Here is a 6,644-nt window from a genome sequence, read left to right as displayed (position 1 = left end):
CGTCATCGACTCGCCGGGGCACATGACTTCTGCAGAAAAGTCTTCACCGCTGTGAATCAGACTCCGGTGCTCCGACACTCCAACGAGGAGGAGAGAGAGAGAGAGAGAGAGAGTCTGGGAGGAGAGAAATCGATGAGGATTTATTTTCAGTTTAATTGATAGGGCAAAACTATCATTAAATGTTAAATTGGATAAATGAGAGTAAAAAACTCTTTGGGGAGTAAGTGGGCAATTTTTAGACTCAAATTGTGTAAATGGTCAATATCCCGTTTCATTTCAGGCCCAAATACTTGTATTCTACCTTTGCTATATGCCTATATATTCATATCTACTTTGCTATATGTCCAGATTTCATTCATTTCAACCTGTTGAAGATTTGAATCAAAATACAATATCAAGATCCAAAGTTCAAGCTGCAAATTCAAATATCCAGAATACATAATATCCAAATTCAAATACAAGTCAAGAACAATTGAAGCTACAATTCAAATACAAAGTGTCCAAATTTAAATACGAAGTCCAAATTCAAATACAAATATGCAATTGAAATAGAAAGTCCTAATTCAAATACAGCAATTTAGCAACCCTTTTTCCAGTCTTATATCCAGCAATTCAGCAGCTATGCAGCCATCCATCAATTGGCTTCCACAATTTTCCCTACAGCAGCCATCATAAAGAGAATTAGATAACAAAGAACCGTTCAAGCTGCAACTTTACTCAACTAGCACTACACACAGAACCTACTTCAATAACAAAGAACAATTCAAGCCGTAACTTTACTCAACTAGCACTAAACACAGAACCTATTTCAACACGAATATTCAAGATTATCAGCAAGTCAATATACAAAAATATCAGAAACTGCATATCTCTTAATTAGAGGTGGCAAATGGGCCACTAAGCACGAGCACGGCACGGGCCCGGCACGCTTAAAAGCGGCCCGGCACGGCCCAAGCCCGTTAGTGGCCCGGCACGACCCAAGCACGTTAGAATAACGGGTCGGGCTGGGCCTAAGAATATTGGCCCATTGGCCCGGCCCGGCCCGAGCACGACATATTGTGGGCCGGCCCGTTACAAACACAAAATTTCATTTTGTTTTTAAAAATATTAAAAAACTACAATGATGAGATTTGAATATGAGACCTTTTATTTAAAAAATCATGACAATTCCACCAATGCTTTCTTTTATATTGTCAAAATAATGAAACAAAACATTATATCCTTATTTTGACATAAGTATTTTTTCTAAATATTAAATATATGTTTATTAATAAAGACTAATCTCATAATAATACAACTATAGAATGAAGGAAAGAATAATAGATACTAAATCTTCATTATATTAATAAAGATTAATCTCACAATAATATACTAAAAACAATATATTTTGAGTTTTTTTTTTCTTTCTTATAGTGGAATATAAAAAATTATTTGAAATCTAATCTTAAAAAACTAAGATTAAGAAAAACGTTGTAGAACTTAATTTATTTTAATTTTCTAAATAGTTAAATAAAATTAATTTTTATTTGTTCAAATTAAGATTTTTAAATCGTGCTTTATAGTGGGTAGGCACGAGCACGGCCCGTTATTGACCCGGCACGAGCACGGCCCGGCACGATATGGGCTCGGGCCATGGGCCGGGCCGGGCTTAATGTTTAAGTAAATGGGCCGGCACGAGCCCGGCACGATAATAAATGGGCCGGTCCAAGCACGGCACGAAGCACGACTAGGCCCGCTTAAAATGGGCCGGGCCGGCCCGTTTGCCACCTCTACTCTTAATATACAATAATATCAGAAACTGGAAGTCAAGATTATCAACTTTACTCATTCATTTCAAAAACTGCAGGTCTCTTAATTGTCACAAACTCTTTCATTTCACAGCAAGGCAGATCAGCAAGCAAAGATAAAAAGATACACAACAACTGAACATAGAGACACAAAGAGAAAGAAACTCACAATGTGAAGTGAAGAGAGAGAGAGAGAGAGAGAGAGAGAGAGAGAGAGAAAGAGCAGTCTCGACGTTGGTGGATATGGCAGAGGAGATGGAGAAAAAAGGACTGAAGGAGGCAGCCTCTCTCGGTTCAGTGTTGAGAATGTGATAAAATATAACTCCCACATTGGAAAAATATAACTTTGCTTATGGGTTTATAAGGGTTTGGGTCACTCCATCCATTGCTAATTGGTTTTGGATGTGAACCCCAGATTACTTTATCATGGTATCAGAGCGGGTTTCCCACGTGTTTGGTTTCAGCGATGGCCACACGTACTCACCGTCACCCAATATAACTTGTCCACATGTATAGCTTGTGAAATCGCCACACGTGCGGGGGCATGTTAAGAATGTGATAAAATATAACTCCCACATTGGAAATATATAACTTTGCTTATGGGTTTATAAGGGTTTGGGCCACTCCATCCATTGCCAATTGGTTTTAGATGTGAACCCCTGATTACTTTATCATTCAGATCGGGATTTGGGAAGAAATGAAGGCTGAGTACGTGATTAGGTTTAGTAGGTTTAGTCGTTTAGGTATTTGAGTCAGGAACATAATTCAGTGCGTGTGTCTGATCCTATGATAAAGATTTTGAGCCTTATATTAGGACCAATAACGCATGGACATCTGTCTCTTTTTATCTAAGATAGGCCTGACGGGCTTTTTCAACTTTGAAAGTCAAGGCCTGGCCCGAACCGTTTGTTTGAAAGTCAAAGCCCGACTCAAGCTCTTTTGCTTAAGGAAAAAAAAAAAAAAGGCCTAGCCCTTACTAGTCGAGCTTTGACAGGCACGTCCGAGTTTTCGGGTTTTCTGGCTTAAACGCCAAGCTCTAGTTTCAAGAGTATGAAATGCATCTTGCATGAGCTAGATTACATTCCGTGGTCGAGTCACTTTCCTACATTTGGATGGTAAGATCGATGAGGGATGACTACAGATGCATGATGTCTTCAGAGATGTTGCCATATCAATTTCTTATTTAATCAATTTCTTTTTGGGCTTCTACACCGACATATTCCACCATGGTTGTTTTTCCGATGCCTACTCCTATGTCGTAGACCCCAATAGCAGTGACCATTTCATCTTTTAACGCCATCATTACATTATCCATAGCTTCTGTTGTTGCTTTAAATTGTTCAAAATCTTTGGAGGAAATAATAAACTCAATTTCAGTAGGTTGCACTCTCCTGCACACCGATTCCACAATGGCTTTGAGAACTTCTCTTTCAGTCCTGCAAGGAAGGGTCAAAAATCATCACTTGAGGGCACACCAAAATACATGCATGCGCTAACCCCACCCAATCTCACACAACTCAAAACAATCAAATTGTAATAAACCTCATAATTTACCTTTTTTTTTCATTACAAAAGAATACTATGATTTCTTCATATTTACATTTTTATAGTATTTATTTTTCAATAATAATTCTTCTGAATAATTTTGTTTTTGTTTAAGGAAAACTGAATTGGGAGATAATTGAATCGTGCTTTCATTGATAATAGGGGCCTCTTTATATAGAGGATTACAAGCATAAAGATAGAGTTGTACATGGAAACATAATCGTACATTGATTGGATATCTCCTAAGATTCTCCGAGAATATCTATAATATAAACTCTATTTCAACTAGAGCAAGTAACCTCGAGTTTGGGCCAGACACATATTCTGGATTTACTTGAAGACTCCCCCTTGTGTCGCCCAAACGTGGTGCTCCTCTCGTTGCCTCATTAAAAACCTTGCCGAGTAACAAAAACCCTGTGGGAAAAAAATAACCTCGTTCGAAGGGGAAAAAGAGCACAACACACCCTTCACGTTTCGAGACCATACATGTAGACATTTCCCCCTGATGTCTGCATCTCCCCCTGATGACAACGGTCATGGGAGTTCGGATAACTTACACAAACAATGCTACCAACATGTTTCTCGAAAGTGGAATTTAGGCAATGACTTTAGTGAGCAAGCCTGCCACACTGTCCTCAGATTGAACCTAGTTCACTTTGATCTTGAGGAGAGTCTGTTGTTGCTGATTATACTTGGTGTGGTCGCTTTTGATGTAGCCTTGCTTCAAAACAAGCAACATTATCCTATATGCTCGTAGGCTCATCTGTGGTAGACTTCAAACCACAATTGTTCGAACATGCGTAACTATGGATCCAATCCATATACATTCACGAATCACTTCGTGAAGAGCAATAATCTCTGCATTGTTCGAAGATATAGCGACTAGGGTCTGTTCTGTAGACCTCCAAGATATCACGGTCTTTACCCATGGTGAACACTTAACCAGTTTGGGAACGACCTTTGTGTGGGTCAGAGAGATACCCAATATCAGCAAAACCTTCCAAAACACATGTCATTTTAGGATGGGGATAGAGGACGCAGGCCAGTGTTGGCGGTGTTCCTGGTGTGTGATGGGTCCGAATCCATCATCTTTCTATGGGGATAGAACAAGCCCATATCAATCGTACATCTCAAGTACTGAAAGATATATTTTACACCAATCCTAATGGCGTCGCGTTGGCGCAAAACTATATCTTAGGCTCTTAGCTAACAAGCTTACTGCAAATGAGATGTCCGGTCTTATGCATTGGGCTAAGTACAATAATGCGCCTATTGTACTAAGTAAGACACTTCTGCCTCTAGCACATCTTCGTCATCATCCTTTGGACAAAGAGGATCATTTTCAGGATCAAGACTACGGACGATCATGGGAGTGCTTGAAGGCTTGACCTTGTCAAAATGCCTAAGCATCTATCGACACGATGCTCAAGTTCCAAACCGAGACATAATCGTGTTCTCCCAAAATCTTTCATCTCAAACTCGGATTTCAAGTGTTCAGCGGTTTCCCTTAACTCTTTAAGGGCTTCCAATGAAGATCATGTCCAACATGAACCGCGATAGAATCCGAAACTTGTTATAGAAACGCATGGGCATATCCCTTCCCAATCAAGTAGTCACTTATTGTAAATGCGCTCCGTGGTCTAGAGCCACTTGACTTGGGTAGATAAAGTTCACCATGAACCTTCATGTATATTCCGTAACTAGATCCCCATATAGATACGTAGTGACCACATTTCTAAGCTGCATGTTCAGTTATTCGGAAACTACCAAACTGACAAGGTAATGGAGTGCAATGACATCCATTACGAGAGAATATGTCTCATCGTAGTCGATTCTAGGGCGTTTTGTGAGAAGTCTTACGCCATAAGGTGAGATTGTCATCTCTTTTTCTCATCACGCTTTCTAACGAAGACCCATTAGTCAATAGGTTTTATGGTAGGAGGTGTTGGCATCATTGGCTCAAAAACCTTCCTCTTCGTTAGAGAATCCAACTTAACCTGGATCACATCTTTCCATTTAGGCCAAATCTCTCTACGTTGGCATTCATTCATCAACGGAGCGTGGTTCGATATTATCTTACTCAACAAACTCATGCGCAACGAAATGCACAACTACATCATCAATTATGATGGAGTTTCTATCCCACGTCTCATGTACACTAGTGTAAGTTTCATAGAGCTCTATATTCTCAGGAATAGGTTCTGACGTTAAGGCGTCCCCCAACGATAACCATAACCCAGAAGATACTCATGAGACGGATTTTAAGTGTCGATAATCAAAGGATTGGAGTGTGCCAAAGTATCATTCGAACCCACGAGTCTCCCATGCATCCTAGCTGGGGCCATGGCCTGTAATGCCAAAGTGCCACTCTCTTTGGCGTTGGCGCCATGCCTACCTCCGTGTAGGGTGGCGCTACGCCCTCTCGTAGGGACGTCCTTCCTTGCAGGCATGTTTGCAGCATATTTGTGTGATCTCGTCACTTTAGTAAGGATCGAGATGAGACATAGTGGGGACAGACCACGACAATTCATGCATGTCGTTCATGCTGAACATATGTGTTCTTATCTCCCCCTAACGACGGGAAGACTGTCTCACCAAAGTGACATCCGCAAATCTAGCGGTAAGGAGATCACCTAGCAAGGGCATTAAGTGGCGGACGATTGTTGGAATCTCAAATCCAACGTAGTTGCCCATTTGTCTGTAAGGACCCATCATAGAGCGCTGTGGCGGCGCAATTGGCACATAAATGACACACTCAAATATGCGTAAGTACGATATTTGTACCCAATCACTAGCTGTAACGTAGAGGTAGATTGAGTGGCAGTGGGTCGTAGACGAATTAGCATAGCTGCATGCGATATTGCATCACCCCAAGCGGATATAAGGAGATTGGTGAGCATTACCAATGTCCGGACTACCATCGTAGTCGTTTCCGCCAGACCATTTGGGTGTGTTCATGGAAATATGATGTCCGACATCAGTCTCAATGCAATAACCATCGAAAGTCTTCGATGTAAACTCTCTAGCATCGTCAAGTCCAATTGACAGAATAGGATGATCCGGGGAGTGAGCCCGTTGTTGTATGATATGTGCTAGGAGTGTAGCATAAGCAGCATTACAAGTGGACAATGGCACAACACGTGACCAACGTGTTTGCGTGTAAACCAATCATCATGAGATATTTAAACGTCCGCAAGTTGGTTGAATCAGTCCACAAAATCCCCATGGATTCTATGTAAGAACAGAATAAGTATTTTCATATCCTTTGTATAGGATGGTCTCAATCCTAATTTCCCTAAGGAAAGGGCTTTG

This window comes from Rosa rugosa, chromosome 2, assembly GCF_958449725.1.
Source record: "Rosa rugosa chromosome 2, drRosRugo1.1, whole genome shotgun sequence".
In the NCBI taxonomy this organism is placed as follows: Eukaryota; Viridiplantae; Streptophyta; class Magnoliopsida; order Rosales; family Rosaceae; genus Rosa; species Rosa rugosa.
The sequence above is the reverse complement of the archived record's forward strand: the minus strand, read 5'-3'. Positions refer to the sequence as shown.